Source organism: Mus musculus, chromosome 5 (genome assembly GCF_000001635.26).
Source record: "Mus musculus strain C57BL/6J chromosome 5, GRCm38.p6 C57BL/6J".
Lineage (NCBI taxonomy): Eukaryota > Metazoa > Chordata > Mammalia > Rodentia > Muridae > Mus > Mus musculus.
The window spans coordinates 22,709,759-22,727,083 of NC_000071.6; the positions used below are offsets into that span (position 1 = coordinate 22,709,759).

At 44.1% G+C, this 17,325-nt stretch overlaps 2 pseudogenes; both read right to left on the reverse strand.

Annotated features, from left to right (window-relative positions):
* Positions 1 to 13,745: 13,745 nt before the first annotated feature.
* On the reverse strand, positions 13,746 to 14,196 carry Gm32711 (annotated as a pseudogene).
* Gm6560 (predicted gene 6560) lies at positions 14,321 to 16,501 on the reverse strand (annotated as a pseudogene).

Genomic DNA, 17,325 nt, shown 5'->3' on the forward strand with positions numbered 1-17,325 from the left:
AATAAATAAATAAATAAATAATCTAACTTAAAAAAAAAAAAAAAAAAAAAAAAAGAGTTCTCTGGTGGAATATATATATATATATATATATATATATATATATATATATATATATATATATATATAATCATATCATCTGCAAATAGTGATATTTTGACTTCTTCCTTTCCAATTTGTATCCCCTTTGATCTCCTTTTGTTGGCTAATTGTTCTTGCTAGGACTTCAAGTACTATATTGAATGGGTAGGAAGAAAGTTGACAGCCTTGAAGTGGAATTGCTTCAAGTTTCTCTCCATTTAGTTTGATGTTGGTTACTGGTTTACTGTATATTGCTTTTATTATGTTTAGGTATGGGCCTTGAATTCCTGATCTTTCAAATACTTTTATCATGAATGGGTGTTGGATTTTGTCAAATACTTTCTCAGCATCTAACAATATGATCATGAGGTTTTTTTCTTTCAGTTTGCTTATATAGTGAATTACATTAATGGATTACCATATAATAAACCATCCCTGCATCCCTGGGATGAAGTCTACTTGGTCATGATGGATGATCCTTTTGATGTGTTCTTGGATTCAGTTAGCGAGTATTTTCCTCAAGGAGGAGCCTCAATGTCACTCAAGGACCCCACAGAGCCCATCAAAGTCTTCTGAGAAGGAACACTCAAAGTCCCTCAAGGAGGTGACCTGATAATCTCTCCCAGAGTAGCCATTGCTGTCGCTCACAGAGTAAACTTCGAAGTACTTCAGGTAGAAGCCCTCATAGTCCCTCAAAGCAGAACCCTGGAAGACCTTCAAGGATGAGCCCTCATAGTCCCTCATGGAGGAACACCTGAAGTCCCTCAAGGAGGAGTCCTCACAGTCATTCAATGACTCCACACAGCCCATCATTGAGAATTCCTTGCAATCCTTCAAGAAGGCACCCTCGAAGTCCTTCAAGGATGAGCCATCACAGTCCCTTATGGAGGACCCCATGGCATTCCCTCAAAAAGGAACCCTCACATTCAGTCAAGGACCCCACACAGCCCATCAAAAATAATTGCTCACTGTCCTTCAAGAAGGAACCCTCGAAGTCCCTCAAGGAGCCACCCTGAAAATCTCTCCTAGAGTAACCATTACAGTCACTCACAGAGTAACCTTCGAAGTACTTTAGGTAGAAGCCCTCACAGACCCTCAAGGCAGAACAATTGAAGTCTTTCAAAGATGAGTTCTCACAGTCCCTCATGGAGGATCCCCATGCAGAACCCTCAAGGAGGAGCCCTCATGGTCACACAAGGACCCCACAGAGCCCATCAAAAAGTTCTTACAATCTTTCAAGATGGAACCCTCAATGTCCCTCTAGGAGGCACCCTCAAAATCCCTCTCAGAGTAGCCATTAGAATCGTTCACATAGTAACCTTTGAATTACTTCAGGTAGAAGCCCTCAAGACAGTTCCTCAAGACAGAACTCTCGAAGTCCTTCAAGGATGAGCCCTCACAGTCCTTCATGGAGGACCCTATGCAGTCCCTCAAAAAGTAGCCCTCACAGTCACTCAAGGACCCCACACAGCACATCAAGGAGAAGCCCTTGTAGTCCCTCAAGGCAGAATGTTTGAAGTCCTCAAGGATGAGCCCTCACAGTTCCTCATGGAGGACCCCATGCAGTCCCTCAAGTAGGGGCCCTCACAATCACTCAAAGATCCCACACAGCCCATCAAGGAGAAATCCTCTCAGTCCTTCAGGGAGGAACACTCGAAGTCCTTCAAAGAAGAGCCCTCACAGTCACTCACGGACCCCACACAGCCAAACAAGGAGAAGACCTCGTAGTCCCAGAAGGGGGAACCCACGAAGTCCTTCAAGATGAGCACTCACAGTCCCTCATAATGGATCCCATGCGGTCCTTCAAGGAGGACCTCTCACAGTCACTCAAGGACCTCACCCAGCCCATCAAGAAAAAGTCCTTGCAGTCCTTCAAGAAGGAACCCTCGAAGTCCTTCCAGGATGAGCCCTCCCAATCCCTCATGGAGGACCCAGTGCACTCTGTCAAGGAAATGTCCACAAAGTCACTCAAGTAATCCACACAGCCCATTGATGAGAATTCCTCGAAATACTTCAAGAAGGAACTCTAGATATCCTTCAAGGATGAGCCTTCACAGTACCTCATGGTGGCCTCCATGCAATCCCTAAAGGAGGAGCCCTCACAATCACTGAAGGATTGCACACAGCGAATCAAAAAAATGTCCTTGAATCCTTCAAGAAGAATCCTGCGGAGTCCCTCCAGGAGGCACCATCAAAATCCCTCCAAGAGTAGACATTACTGTCGCTCATGGAGTAGCCTACTAAGTACTTCAGATAGAAGCCTTCACGGTCCCTCAAGGTGATACACTCGAAGTCCTTAAAGTATGAGCCCTCACAAACCCTCATGGAGGACCCTTTGCAGTCCCTCAAGTAGGAGGCCTCACAGTCACTCAAGGACCCCTCACAGAAATAAAAATAATGTTCTTAAAGACCTTCAAGAAGAATCCCTCGGATTTCCTCAAGGAGGCACCCTCAAAATCCCTCCCAGTGTAGCCATTACAGTCGCTTATGGAGTAGCCTTCAAAGTACTTCAGTTAGAAGCCCTCGCATTCCCTCAAGGCAGAACCCTCGAAGTCCTTCAAGAATGAGCCCTCACAGTACCTCATGGAGGCCCCATGCAGTCCCTTAAGGAGTAGCCCTAACAGTCACTCTGGGAACCCACACAGCTCATCAAGGAGAAGTTCTCACAGTTCTTCAAGAAGGAACCCTCAAAGACCCTCAAGGAGGCTCCCTCAAAATCCCTCCCAGAGTAGACATTACAGTCAATCATAGAGTAGCCTTTGAAGTACTTCAGATAGGAGGTCTTACAGTCACTCAAAGTGGAATCCTCAAAGTCCTTCAAGGAGGAGCCCACACAGTCACTCTAGGACCCCACACAGTCTATCAAGGAGAAGTCTTCGCAGTCCTTCAGGAAAGAACTCTCGAGGTCCTTCAAGGATGAGCCCTCACCGTCCCTCATGGAGGACCCCATGCAGTCCCTCAAGGAGGAGCCCTCACACTCAAGGAACCCACACGGCCCATCAGAAAGAACTCTCATTCCTTCAAGATGAAACCCTCGATGTCCTTCAAGGAGTCACCCTCAAAATCCCTCCATGAGTTGCCATTACAGTCCCTCTTATAGTAGGCTATGGAGTACTTCAGGTAGAAGCCCTCGCAGTTTCTCAAGGAGGAACCCTCGATGTCCTTCAAGGATGAGCCCTCGCAGTCCCTCATGAAGAAGCCCAGTATTCCTTCAAGGAGGAGCTCTCACAATCACTTAAGGACCCCACACAGCCCATCAAGGAGAAGACCTTGTAGTCCCTCAAGGCGGAATTCTCGAAGACCTTCAAGGATGATCTCTCACACTTCCTTATGAATGACCCCATTCACCCCATAAAGGAGGAGTCCTCACAGTCACTCAAGGACACCACACAGCCCATCACGAAGAAGTCCTTGCTGTCCTTCAAGTACGAACCCTTGAAGACCCTCAAGGACACACCCTCCAACCCTCTCTCAGTGTAGACATTACAGGAATTCATGGAGAAGCCTTCGAAGTACTTTAGGTAGAAGCCCTTGCAGCCCCACATAGCGGGAAGAACCCTCGATGTTTTTCTATGATGAGCCCTCACAGTCCCTCATGGAGGACCGCATGCAGTCCCTCAAGAAGGAGCCCTCACAGTCACTCAAGAACCCCACAAAGCCCATCAGGGAGAAGTCCTTGCAGTTCTTCAAGAAGGAACACTTGAAGTCCTTCTAGGATGAACCCTCACAGTCCCTCATGGAGGACCCCATGCAGTCCCTCAAGGAAGCCCTCACAGTAACTCAAAGAACCCACACAGCCCATCAAAAAGAACTACTCACATTTCTTCACGATGGAACCCTCAATGACCCTCAAGGAGTCACCCTAAAAATCCCTCCATGAGTCACCATTACAGTCACTCTCGGAGTAGCCTACAAAGTACATCAGGTAGAAGCCTTTTAAGTCCCTTGAAGTCCTTCAAGGATGAACCCTGGCAGTTCCTCATGGAGAACCCCAGTATTCCTTCAAGGAGGAGCTCTCACAATCACTTAAGGACCCCACTCAGCCCATCAAGGAGAAGGCCTCATAGTCTGTCAAGGCGGAAGCCTAGAAGTCATTCAAGGAGGAGCTCTCACAGTCCCTCATGTAAGATCCCATGCACTCCCTCAAGGAGTAGCCCTCACAGTCACTCAAGAACCCCACACAGCCTATCAAGGAAAAGCCCTCGTATTCCCTCAGGGTGGAACCCTCAAAGTCCTTCAAGTATGATCCCTAAGAGTCCCTCATGGAGTACCCCATGCACTCTGTCAAGGAGGAGCCCTCACAGTCAAGGACCTCAAAAAGCCCATCATGGAGAAGCCCTCATAGTCCCCCAAGGGAAAACCCTGGAAATCCTTCAAGGATGAGCCCTCACAGTCCCTTACAGACAACCCCATGCAGTCGTTCAAGTTGGAGCCATCACAGTCACTCAAGGATCCCACACAGCCCATCAAGGAGAAATCCTCGCAGTCCTTCAAAAAGGCAACCTGGAAGACTTTCAAGGGTGAGACCTCACAGTCCTTAATGGAGGACCCCATGTAGTCCCTCAAGGAGGAGCCCTCACAGTCACTCAAGGATCCCACACAGCCCATCAAAAAGAAGTGCTCACAGACCTTCAAGAAAGAACCTTGGAAGGCCCTCAGGGAGGGAACCTCAAAATCACTCCCAGAGTAGACATTACAGTCACTCATGGAGTAGCCTTTGAAGTACTTCAGGTAGGAGCTCTCAGTCCCTCAAGGCAGACTCCTCGAAGTTTTTCAAGGATGAGCCCTCACATTCATTCCCTCTTGGAGGAACCCATAAATTCCCTCAAGGAGATGTCCTCACAGTCTCTCAAGTATCCCACACAGGCCATCAAAAAGAATTGCTCGCAGTCCTTCAAGAAGGAACCCTCGAAGTCCCTCAAGGAGACACCCTGATAATCTCTCCCAGAGTAGCCATTACAGTCGCTCATGGAGTAGCCTTCAAATTACTTCAGGTAGAAGCCCTCGCAGTCCCTCAATGCAGAACCCTCAAAGTCCTTCAAGGATGAGTCTTCACAGTCTCTCATGGAGGACCCCATGCAGTCCCTCAAGGAGTAGACCTCACAGTCACTCAAGGACCCCACACAGCCCATCAATGAGAATTCCTCACAGTCTTTCAAGAAGGATCCCTTAAAGTCCTTCAAGGATGAGCCCTCACAGTCCCTCATGGAAGACCCCATGTATTCCCTCAAGGAGGAGCTCTCACAGTCACTCGAGGACCCTACACAGCACATCAAAAGGAAGTCCTCACAGTCCTTCAAGGAGGAAGCATCAAAGTCCCTCAAGGAGGCACCCTCAAAATCCCTCCAAGAGTAGCTATTACAGTGGCTCATGGTGTAGCCTACCAAGTACTTCAGGTAGAAGCCCTTGCAGTCCCTCAGGGTAGAACCATGGAAGTTCTTCAAGGATGAGCCCTCACAGTCCCTCATGGAGGACCCCATCCAGTCTCTCAAGTAAGAGCCCTCACAGTCACTTATTATCACACATCAAATCAAAAAGATGTCCTTAAAATCCTTCAGGAAGAATCTCTCAGACTCCCTCAAGGAGACACCCTCAAAATCCCTCTCAGAGTAGCCATTACAGTCACTCATGGAGTAACCTTCGATGTACTTCAGGTAGGAGCCCTCACAGTCCTTCAAGACAGAATACTCAAAGTCCTTTAAGGATGAGTCCTCACAGTCCCTCATGGAGGAACCCATGCAGTGCCTAAAGGAGGAGCCCTCACAGTCACTCAAGGACCCCACACAGCCCATCAAAAAGAATTGCTCACAGTCCTTCAAGAAGGAAGATAAAATATTCCAAGATGAACTCTCAATTCTTAATATCAATGCTCCAAATGCAAGGGCAGCCACATTCATTAAAGAAACTTTAATAAATCTCAAAGCACCCATTGCACCTCACACAATAAGAGTGGGAGACTTCAACTCCCCCCTCTCATTATTGGACAGATCTTGGAAACAGAAACTAAACAGAGACACATGGAAACTTACAGAAGTTATAAAACAAATAGTTTTAACAGATATCTACAGAACATTTTATCCTAAAACAAAGGGATATATCTACTCAGCACTTCATGGTACCTTCTCCAAAACTGACCATATAATTGGTCATAAAACAGGCCTCAAGAGATACAAAAATATTGAAATTATTCCATGCATCCTATCAGATCACCATGAACTAAGGTTGATCTTCAATAACATCATAAATAATAGAAAGTCAATATTCACGTGGAAGCTGAACAACACTCTACTCAATGATAACTTGGTCAAGGAAGAAATAAGAAAGAGATTAAAGACTTTTTAGAATTTAATTTAAATGAAGCCTAAACAACCCAAACTTATGGGACACAATGAAAGCATGCCTAAGAGGAAATCTCATAGCTCTGAGCACCTCCAAAAAGAAACTAGAGACAGCATACATTAGCAGCCTGACAGCATACCTAAAAACTCTAGAAGAAAAGGAAGCAAAATAACCCAAGAGGAGGAGATAGCAGGAAATATTCAAACTTGTGCTAAAATCAACCAAGTGGACACAAAAAGATCTATACAAAAAAAAAAAAAATCAACCAAACCAGGAGCTGGTTCTTTGAGAAAATCAACAAGATAGATAAACCCTTAGCCAGACTCACTAGAGGGCACAGGGACAGTACCTCAATTAACAAAATCAGAAATGAAAAAGGAGACATAACAGATCCTGAGGAAATCCAAAACATCATCAGATCCTACTACAAAAGGCTATACTCAACAAAACTGAAAAACCTGGATGAAATGGACAATTTCCTAGACAGATACCAGGTACCAAAGTTAAATCAGGATTGGATTAATGACCTAAACAGTCCCATATCCCCTAAAGAAATAGAAGCAATCATTAACAGTCTCCCAAAAAAAAGCCCAGGACCAGATGGGTTTAGTGCAGAGTTCTATCAAACCTTCAAAGAATACCTAATTCCAACTCAATCTATTCCACAAAATAGAAACAGTAGGTACTCTACCCAATTCATTCTATGAAGCCACAATAGCTCTGATACCTAAACCACACAAAGACCCAACAAAGATAGAGAACTTCAGACCAATTTCCCTTATAAATATCGATGCAAAAATACTCAATAAAATCCTCGCAAACCGAATCCAAGAACACATCAGAACAATCATCCATCCTGACCAAGTAGGCTTCATCCCAGGGATGCAGGGATGGTTTAATATGCAGAAATCCATCAATGTAATCCACTATATAAATAAATCAAAGGCAAAAACCACATGATCATTTTCTTAGATGATGAGAGAGCATTTGCCAAAATCCAACACCCCTTCATGATAAAAGTCTCTGGAAGATCAGGAATTCAAAGCCCATACCTAAACATAATAAAAGTAATATAGAGCAAACTAGTAGCCAACATCAAACTAAATGGAGAGAAACTTGAATCAATTCCACTAAAATCAGGGACCAGACAAGGCTGCCCACTTTCCCCCTACCTATTCAATATAGTACCTGAAGTCCTAGCCAGAGCATTCGACAACAAAAGGAGATCAAGCGGATACAAATTGGAAAGGAAGAAGTCAAAATATCACTATTTGCAGATGATATGATAGTATATCTAAGTGACCCTAAAAATTCCACCAGAGAACTCCTAAACCTGATAAACAGCTTCAGTGTAGTAGCTGGATATAAAATTAACTCAAACAAATCAGTGGCCTTTCTGTACACAAAGATAAAGAGGCTGAGAGTGAATTTAGGGAAACAACACCCTTCACAATAGTTACAAATAATATAAAATACCTTGGCGTGACTCTAACTAAGAAAGTTATCTGTTTGATAGAAACTTCAAGTCTCTTGTATGCCCCAGTACAGGGGAATGCCAGGACAAAGAAGTGGGAGTGGGTGGGTAGGGAAGCAGGGTGGGGGGAGGGTATAAGGAACTTTCAGGATAGCATTTGAAATGTAAATAAAAAAATATATAATAAAAAACGAAAAAACAAAGACCTTCAAGTCTCTGAAGAAAGAAATCAAAAAAGATCTCTGAAGATGGAAAGATCTACCATGCTCATGGATTGGCAGGATCAATATAGTAAGAATGGCTATCTTGCGGAAAGCAATCTACAGATTCAATGCAATCCCCATCAAATTCCAACTCAATTCTTCACTGAGTTAGAAAGGGCAATTTGTAAATTCATCTGGAATAATAAAAAACCTAGGATAGCAAAAACTATTCTCAACAATAAAGGAACCTCTGGTGAAATCATCATGCCTGACCTCAAGCTGTACTACAGCGCAATTGTGATAAAAACTGCATGGCACTGGAACAGCAACAGACAGGTAGACCAATGGAATAGAATTGAAGACCCAGAAATGAATCCACACACCTATGGTCACTTGATCTTTGACAAGGGAGCTAAAACCATCCAGTGCAAAAAAAAAAGACAGCATTTTCAACAATGATTGATTGACTCATTTACTTTCTTGTTAAAACAAAGGTTTTTTTTCATGTTTAATGAAAAGGAAATCCTGGATTTCTGCTTTTCCATAGAGTTTCTGATGAATGAGTAACAGACACGCAGTAGTGAATGACTGCCCAGTGACGTCCACGTGAGACTGAGATGGCTCCTTTTTGAGGGACTGAGGCATCTCAGAGAAGAGGAGTCTTCTGGCTCCTCCAGGAAAGACTGTGTAGACTCTTCTTCACAGAGGGACTGTGCCCTCTTCTCTCTAGAAGTCTACAAGGGCTCCTCAATGAGTGCTTGTGAGAGCTCCTTCCTGAGGGACTGCATGGGCCTCTCCTCAAGGGACTTCCAGAACTCTTCCCTGAAGGACTGATGACTCCCCACTAACCTTTCGTTCTGCTTCAACCCTTGCTACATTATTTTGAAGCAAATCACAGATAATGTCATGATAAATATTTTAGTGCATAGTTTGAGATCCTGCCTCTACTCTGCAAAGGAAAAAAAGTAAAAGAAAAAGAATTAATCATAATATAATTATTACTCTAAAAATGTAACGATGAAATGTGAACAGTTCCTTAATACCTCATATATACATCAGTGTTTAAATTCCAGTAGTCATGCAGTGACATAAATTATTATTTAGCTGGACTCAATATCACACATTGATATTGAACAGCTTGTTTCTTGACTCCCCTGTAGTCTAACGATTCTCCTTTTTTCTCTTCTATTTGTTCCATTAATGTATTGGAGAAAAGGGTCATTGCTCTAGATTTCACAGCCAACATTTTGTTGATTAAATAACCATGCTGTGTAGCCATGTATATATGGGCAAGTGCTAGTTGGGCTTAGTGGATTATCAAAGAAACGAATAATACATGAAATTGGAAGAAAGACATTTGTGGGGGTGGGTGGGAAAAGCTGGAAGGTAGGAGAGTATGATTATATTTTATTGTATACATGCATACAATTTTAATTAGGAAAAATTATAACACCCCCTTCACATGATTTGACACATTCTGCTGCCTCTGGTACTTTCTCTGAGTTGGAATTTCTTCAAAACTCTTCTAGAAATGCATTTGCCAGGGGAGCAGGATTGGAAAGTGTACCCTTCAAGAGAGACTAATTGTTCTCTTTCTAGACTGGGTAAGGTCTTGCAGGCATGGCTCCTTCCTCTCTGAGGACCAGGTTAGCTGCCACAGGAGTTGGAATCCCGTTGTCTTACACATCCATCCACTGGTTCTTCTGCCTCTGCTCTAAGCTGAAGCTATGCAGAGACCCCATCCAGAGCTAAGGACATGCTAGCACTAGGCTTTTAGGCTTCCAGAAACATGAAGTCAAATAAACCTCTTCCCTTCATAAATAAGCTGATCACAAGTACATGAACATGAATCGGGAGGAAGTTGGATCTAAGATTTATCAGAATTTGTTTTCTGGTGGAAAAGGAGGCCATATTTCATAGATGATGATAATCATCCGGAAACACAGAATGTCTGGGTTAGTTTGGCATTTTACTTTTCTCTATCTACCTATTTAACTCTCTCTCTTTCTCTCTCTTTCTCTCTCTCTCTCAACCTCTCTCTCTCTCTCTCCCTCCCTCCCTCCCCCCCCCTCTCTCTCTCTCTCCCTCCCTCTCCCTCTCTCTCTCTCCCTCTCCCTCTCTCTCTCTTTCTCTCTCTCTCTCTCTCTCTCTCTCTCTCTCTCACATGCCATGGATCAAATCAAGGCTCTTATGTTTGCTAGGCAAGCAGTCCACCATTACATTCCCAGGCCTGGTAACATATTATAAATATAAATATAAATATAAATATAAATATAAATATAAATATAAATATAAATATAAATATAAATATAAATATAAATATAAATATAAATATTAATATTATACTGTTTGCTAAATGATGCTGAAACCTGAAACTATAACAGATCTTTTCATATTGACCTGCTTGGAGGGCCCTGCTAAGTTTCACTAGGACTTTATTTTCTGTTATTCTTTATTTGTTTCCAATCTTTATGTTTTTTTTTGTTTATTTTTATTAGATATTTTCTTTATATACATTTCAAATGCTATCCTGAAAGTTCCCTATACCCTCCCTCTGCCCTGCTCCTCTATCCACCCACTCCCACTTCTTGGCCCTGTCATTCCCCTGTACTGGGGCATATAAAGTTTGTAATACCAAGGGGCCTCTCTTTCAAGTGATGGCTGACTAGGCCATCTTGTGCTACAGATGCAGCTAGAGATACAAGCTCTGGGGATACTGGTTAGTTCATATTGTTGTTCCACCTATAGGGTTGCAGACCCCTTCAGATCCTTGGGTGCTTTCTCTAGCTTCTCCATTGGGGGCCGTGTGTTCCATCCTATAGATGACTGTGAGCATCAACTTCTATATTTGCCAGGCACTGGCATAGCCTCATCCAAAACAGCTATAACAGGGTCCCTTCAGCAAAATCTTTCTGGCATTGTGCAATAGTGTCTGGGTTTGGTGGCTAATTATGGGATGGATCCCTGGGTGGGTAGTCTCTAGATAGTCCATCCTTTCGTCTTAGCTCCAAACTTTGTTTCTGTAACTCCTTACATGGGTATTTTGTTCCCTATTCTAAGGAGGAATGATGTATCCACCAATTGGTCTTCCCTCTTCTTGATTTTCTTGTGTTTTGCAAATTGTATCATGGGTGTTCTATGTTTCTGGGCTAATATCCACTTATCAGTGAGTGCATATCTAATGACTTCTTTTGTGATTGGGTTACCTCACTAAGGATGATATCCTCCAGGTACCTCCATTTTTCCAAGAATTTCATAAATCAATTGTTTTTAATAGCTGAGTAGTACTCCATTGTGTAAATATACCACATTTTCTGTATCCATTCTTCTGTTAGGGGACATCTGGGTTCTTTCCAGCTTCTGGATATTATAAATAAGGCTGCTATGACCATAGTGGAGCATGTGCTCTTATTACCAGTTGGTACTTCTTCTGGTATATGCCCAGGAGAGTTATTGCTGGATCTTCTGGGAGTATTATGCCCAATTTTCTGAGAAACCTCCAGACTGACTTCCAGAGTGGTTGTACAAGCTTGCAATCCTACCAGCACAATCTTTATGTTTTATTCTACTTGTTTTTATGATCACAACTTCAGGTATGATATGCAGGAGCTGTGGGCATCTGTCATATTTTTTATTAAGTCAAGAAAAAAATTCCATAATTCACCATTTTTTTTGTAGTTTTTCAAATGTTTTACCAAATCAAGGGAGTTTTAACAAGAGTTGGTGTTAGTTTTTTAAATTTTAAAAATTAATCTATACTGGGTGGTAAATAGTAAGTATATTTCCTGTCTCTATTTAGATAGTCATATGCTATTTTTTGTTTGTTCAGTGTACTGAATTACATGAGAATATAAGATAAGAAGACAACTGTGAATTCCTAGTATACATATAATATATTTATAATGTTAGTCTCAATACTCTTTTATTTGATTTATTAGATTCAGTTTGCTGATAATTTGTTTGGGATTTCTGCATCTGTGTATGTGAAATATATTAACTGGTCAGGTTTTTTGTTTGTTTGTTTGTTTTTACCAAAATTATACTTTGTTTTACATATTTTGACCAATTATTATTCTCAAGTTATACACACACACACACATATAAAATCTTTTTCAGCTGTTAAGTGTACAAGATGAAGAAAATTTTAGTTAGAAGGGGATGTACCTGGAAGATAAATTTCTTAAAGTCTATATGCACGTTTCAAAACTGCTGATTCCCAAGTCCATTCATGAACTCTAGGCCTGCCAGAATCATGTGCAGTGTATTAAAGCTACACTATTTGAATAGCTTATTAATTATGAATAAATCAGGTAAAGCAATGTATCAATATGTAACAGACTGTGCACTTTAACTGAACATGGCAATATAGTCACTCTATTGAACTTTAAATCATCATTTGATGTCAAACAATGAAGCAAATCCCAACAGTATCTACAAAACCAGCTTTGCATTTACAAAGGATTGTTTCCCAAACTGATTAACCCAGGCAGCTAACTCATTGGTTTACGCAACTTCATTGAAGAAAAATAGATCAATTATTAGTTGACCACTCATCCATTCACAACTCGCATCATTTATTCAGTGCTACATTAAACAGTATTGGAAGATAGGTTAACTAATAGCTCCAAGCCTCCTGTACTGGCTAGTTTTGTGTGTCAACTTGACACAGCTGGAGTTATCACAGAGAAAGGAGCTTCAATTGGGGAAATGCCTCCATGAGACCCAGCTGTAAGGCATTTTCTCAATTAGTGATCAAGTGGGGAGGTCCCTGTGTGGGTGGTGCCATCTCTGGGCTGGTAGTCTTGGTTATATAAGAGGGCAGACTGAGCAAGCCAGGGGAAGCAAGCCAGTAAGGAACATTCCTCCATGGCCTCTGCATCAGCTCCTGCTTCCTGACCTGTTTGAGTTTCAGTCCTGACTTCCTTCAGTGATGAACAGCAATGTGGACGAGTAAGCTGAATAAACTCTTTCCTCCCCAAGTGCTTCTTGTTCATGATGTTTGTGCAGGAATAGAAACCCTGACTAAGACACCTCCTAACAATTTAAATGAAAATTACATAAATGTTTTGGGACCCTATTTTGGAATACAAAGGGTGTTTGACTTCCAATTTCCATTCTTTGTAGAACAAGAACAGGTCATTCCTTTATTGATATGCATAAAATACATCACATTTTCTGTTCTGCTGATGCTATAATCTAGTACCAGTTCTCCAGCCACATCAGTTATGATCGTAAAGTACCATGTGACCTCCAATCTCTAACAGTGGATGGTTTAAACAAGAACGGATGCTGCTAGAACAGTGCTGCTTCCTTTGATGTGACAGCTGAGCATCCATCTCCCTCCCCCTCACATGGCTTCTTCAGCATGGTAGAGCAGTGAAGATTGGTTTGGTCTAACAACCAAGTTAGAGTGAAGACATTGGCCACATAATACACATGCTCTAGGTTTTAAAAAAATATCTGAATCTTGGGCAACTGTTCTCTTGTAACTACTTTACATTTCTAAAAGCAGTTATTGTCCAAAGCTAGAAGAACTTAAGTCTTGTCAGATGAGCATGTGAATGAATGGAGGGAGGTAAAGAAAAAACAAAATTAAAAAGATGAGGTCTGATAGGAGAGCAGGTGGATAAGAAAATAAAAAAGGGGACAGTAATTTAGTTTATTCCAGCTATAATGCAGGTTATTCCGACTGTAAGGTAGCATCACACGGCATACTTCTGAGACCATTCCCCAGATATTCTGTTGTATCCATCTCTGTCTGTTTTATAGATCGGAGCAATCTCTGGCACTGGGAGGGCGGTCATCTGAGTTTGGGTCACATAGCAGTGAACAAATGGATAAAAGAACTTTAGAAACCGTTAAAGCAGGAGACCAGTGTGATCTTAGAATATCAAGACAAATGCTGCCCTTACTGTTAATATTTGGATGATAAATTCTTGTTGTAAATGCAACCCATTTAGGTGGTTTGAAGGGTGAGTCTGTAGGAAAACGAATTGTCAAAAAGAATACACCACCTTGATATGGGCTGTCATTAGGTTCCATAATTGTGGCTTGCCAATGAAACATGTCATTTCCAACTGGACCTACATTGTGTTGGAGGGCCACGGGCCAAATCACTAAGTTCCTTTTTTTATTTTTATTTTTTATTGGATAATTTTTCTTTCTTTCTTTCTTTTTTTTTTCTTCAGCTGCTGTTTATTGACATTCAGGTGAGCACTATAGCAAAAGGCCTGGAGACTCTGCAGAGTACAAGGTGGAGAGTGGAGTGTCTGCAGTGACAGAAGTGGAGTGCACAAGGAGTGGGGAGGCCAAAGCTGTTGGGAAAGCAGGTCAGGGCCAGGGCCAGGGCCAGACGTTGTCATCTACACTGGGACCCTGGGCCCCACACCCTCAGCCCCTACTCTTTTGCTGCCTCCTAACTCCAGGCTAGGGCTGGGAATTCTCTGACAACTTTCTACAGAAACAAAGTACAGAGATGCTGCTGCCCTTCTGTGATAAAGTCAGAGGGTTTCCAGTCCTGCATTCCTCCTCCACCCCTGGCTCAGGTAGGGCCCTGAATAATAAAACATATTGCATGTTTTAGAGGCATTAATTTTCCCTGGTGTCCCAGCCCACCAGCGCCACACTATGGCCCAGAGTGAGCACTACAAGCGTTGCTGGCCTAATGGAAAGGATAGGGGAGGGGAAGGGACAGGGGCTAGAAGAGGGGCTCCAGAGGGCCATCAAGGTACAGGCACTACACGCATGGTGTTGGTGAATCCAGAGCCAGGGCGCCACCCGGTCAGCACAATGACCACATTTCCCTTCTTGAAGAAGCCTCGGGCCTTGCCAACATCCATGGCCAAGTTTACACGAAGGTCGACATCCTCAGCCCAGGCATTCAGTAAGGCATCCTTACACAGCACAGGGAAGATGCCACGGTACAGATGGGCCTGGCGAGCAGTCTGGGGATTTCGAGTCACGGCAATGATAGGAGCCCGAGGGCGGTACCTGGCCACTTGGTGAGCACTCCTGCCAGACTTGGTGAGCACGATAATGGCCCCACTGCAGCACTTGAAGGAGGCCTCCACGGCACCCACGGCAGCAGCTTCTGTGGGGTCGCTGGTAATGGGCGCCAGGCGGCGGAATTCCTCAAATAGCTGCAAGTGGTAGATGGCAGCCTCTGCTCTCGGGCAATCAGGTGCTGCATGCGTACAGCCTCCAGAGGGTAGTCCCCCTTGGCTGTTTCTCCAGACAGCATGATGCAGTCTGCTCCATCCAGGACTGCATTGGCCACATCACTGCCTTCAGCACGGGTGGGGCGTGACTTCTTGATCATGCTCTCCAGCATCTGTGTGGCACAGATGACAGGCTTCCCAGCTCGGTTGCATCGCCCGATCATCATCTTCTGAGCCAGGAAGACCTTCTCTGCAGGAATCTCAATGTCCAGGTCACCACGAGCCACCATGATCCCATCACTGGCCTCCAAGATCTCATCAAACCTGCGGACGCCTTCATGGTTCTCGATTTTGCTGATGATGTTGATGTTCTTGCCCTTCTCTCCCAGCACCTTCCTGACTTCATGCACATCGGTTGCCTTGCGGATGAAAGATGCAAACACCATGTCCACATCCTGCTCCACCCCAAACTTCAGGTCCTGGATGTCCTTTTCCGACACAGCGGGGAGATCCACAGCAGCGCCCGGCAGGTTCATGCCCTTCTTGCTGCCCAAGGGGCCACCATTCTCCACCTCCGTCACCAGGAAGTCAGCGCCTTTCTCCTTCACCTGCAGTGAGATGAGCCCATCGTCCACATAGATCTTGCTGCCCACCTCCACCACCTTGCAGATGTTCTTGTATCCAGCCACAGGATGTTCTCGTCACACTTCTCCATGTAAGCGTTGTCCAGGGTGCTCTTCGGAGTGGCTCCCTTCTTCAGCTCCACCTCAGCGGTACTGCTGCCCTTGATGAGTCCAGTCCGGATCTCAGGTCCCTTTGTATCCAGAGCCACCGCAACAGGACGGTAGAGAATGGGATCAGATGCAAAGCTTTCTGTGGCTTCACGAACATTCTTGATGGTCTCTGCATGGTACTCATGAGTTCCATGAGAGAAATTCAGCCGAGCCACATTCATTCCAGACTTGATCATCTCCTTCAGCATCTCCACAGATCGGGAAGCAGGCCCAATGGTACAAATGATGCCAGTGTTGCGGGCCGTGATGGGGGGAGAGTCAATGTCCAGGCGGCACATGTGTTCCAGGAAGGTGTCAGCCATGGCTGCATGGAGCTGCTGGGTCTGAATGAAGGCAGTCCCCGCTTCACTGTGTGGCTTCGGCATGGTTCCTAAAGTCCTCGGGCAAACTTCGGTTGCTGCTGCGATACCTAGAGGGATGTCAGTCGAGTAAGGACGAGTCGCTGCTGTGCGGGGCAATTTTTCTTTTTTAAAAAATTTTTTTTAATTAGATGTTTTACATTTCAAATGTTATCCCCTTTCCCGGTTTCCCCTCTGAAAAACACCCTCCGCCTATCCCCTCCCTCCTCCCCCTGCTCACCAACCCACCCACTCCTGCTTCCTGGCCCTAGCATTCCTCCACACTGGGGCATAGAGCCTTCATAGGACAAAGGGCCTCTCCTCCCATTGATGGCCAACTAAGCCATCTTCTGCTGCATATGCAGCTGGAGCCATGAGTCCCACTATATGTGCTCTTTGGTTGGTGGTTTAGTCCCAGGGAGCTCTAGAGGCTAGTTCATTTTATTATTCCTCCTATGGGGCTGCAAACCCCGTCAGCTTCTTGGGTCCTTTCTCTAGCTCCTTCCTTGGGGATCCTATGATCAATCCAATGGATGGCTGTGAGCATCTACCTCTGTATTTGTGAGGCACTGGCAGAGCCTCTCAGGAGAGAGCTGTATCAGGCTCCTTTCAGCAAGCACTTGTTGGCATTCACAACAGTGTCTGGGTCTGGTGACTGTGTATGGGATGGATCCCCAGTTGAGTCAGTCTCTAGATGACCATTTCTTCAGTCTCCACACTTTGTCTCTGTATCTCCTTCCATGGGTGTTTTGTTCCCCCCTTCTACGATGGATAGCCATCTTAGAAGGGGGGAACAAAACACTAAGTTCCTTATTAATCCATTTCAGCGCCATGGTCTGTGCTCCTCACTATCCCGATGCGTACTCAAAGGTCCGGTCAAAACTCTTGATTATCCCAGCGGCGAGGAAGGATTGTCTCTTCTCACACCGGCTCTGCCAGTCA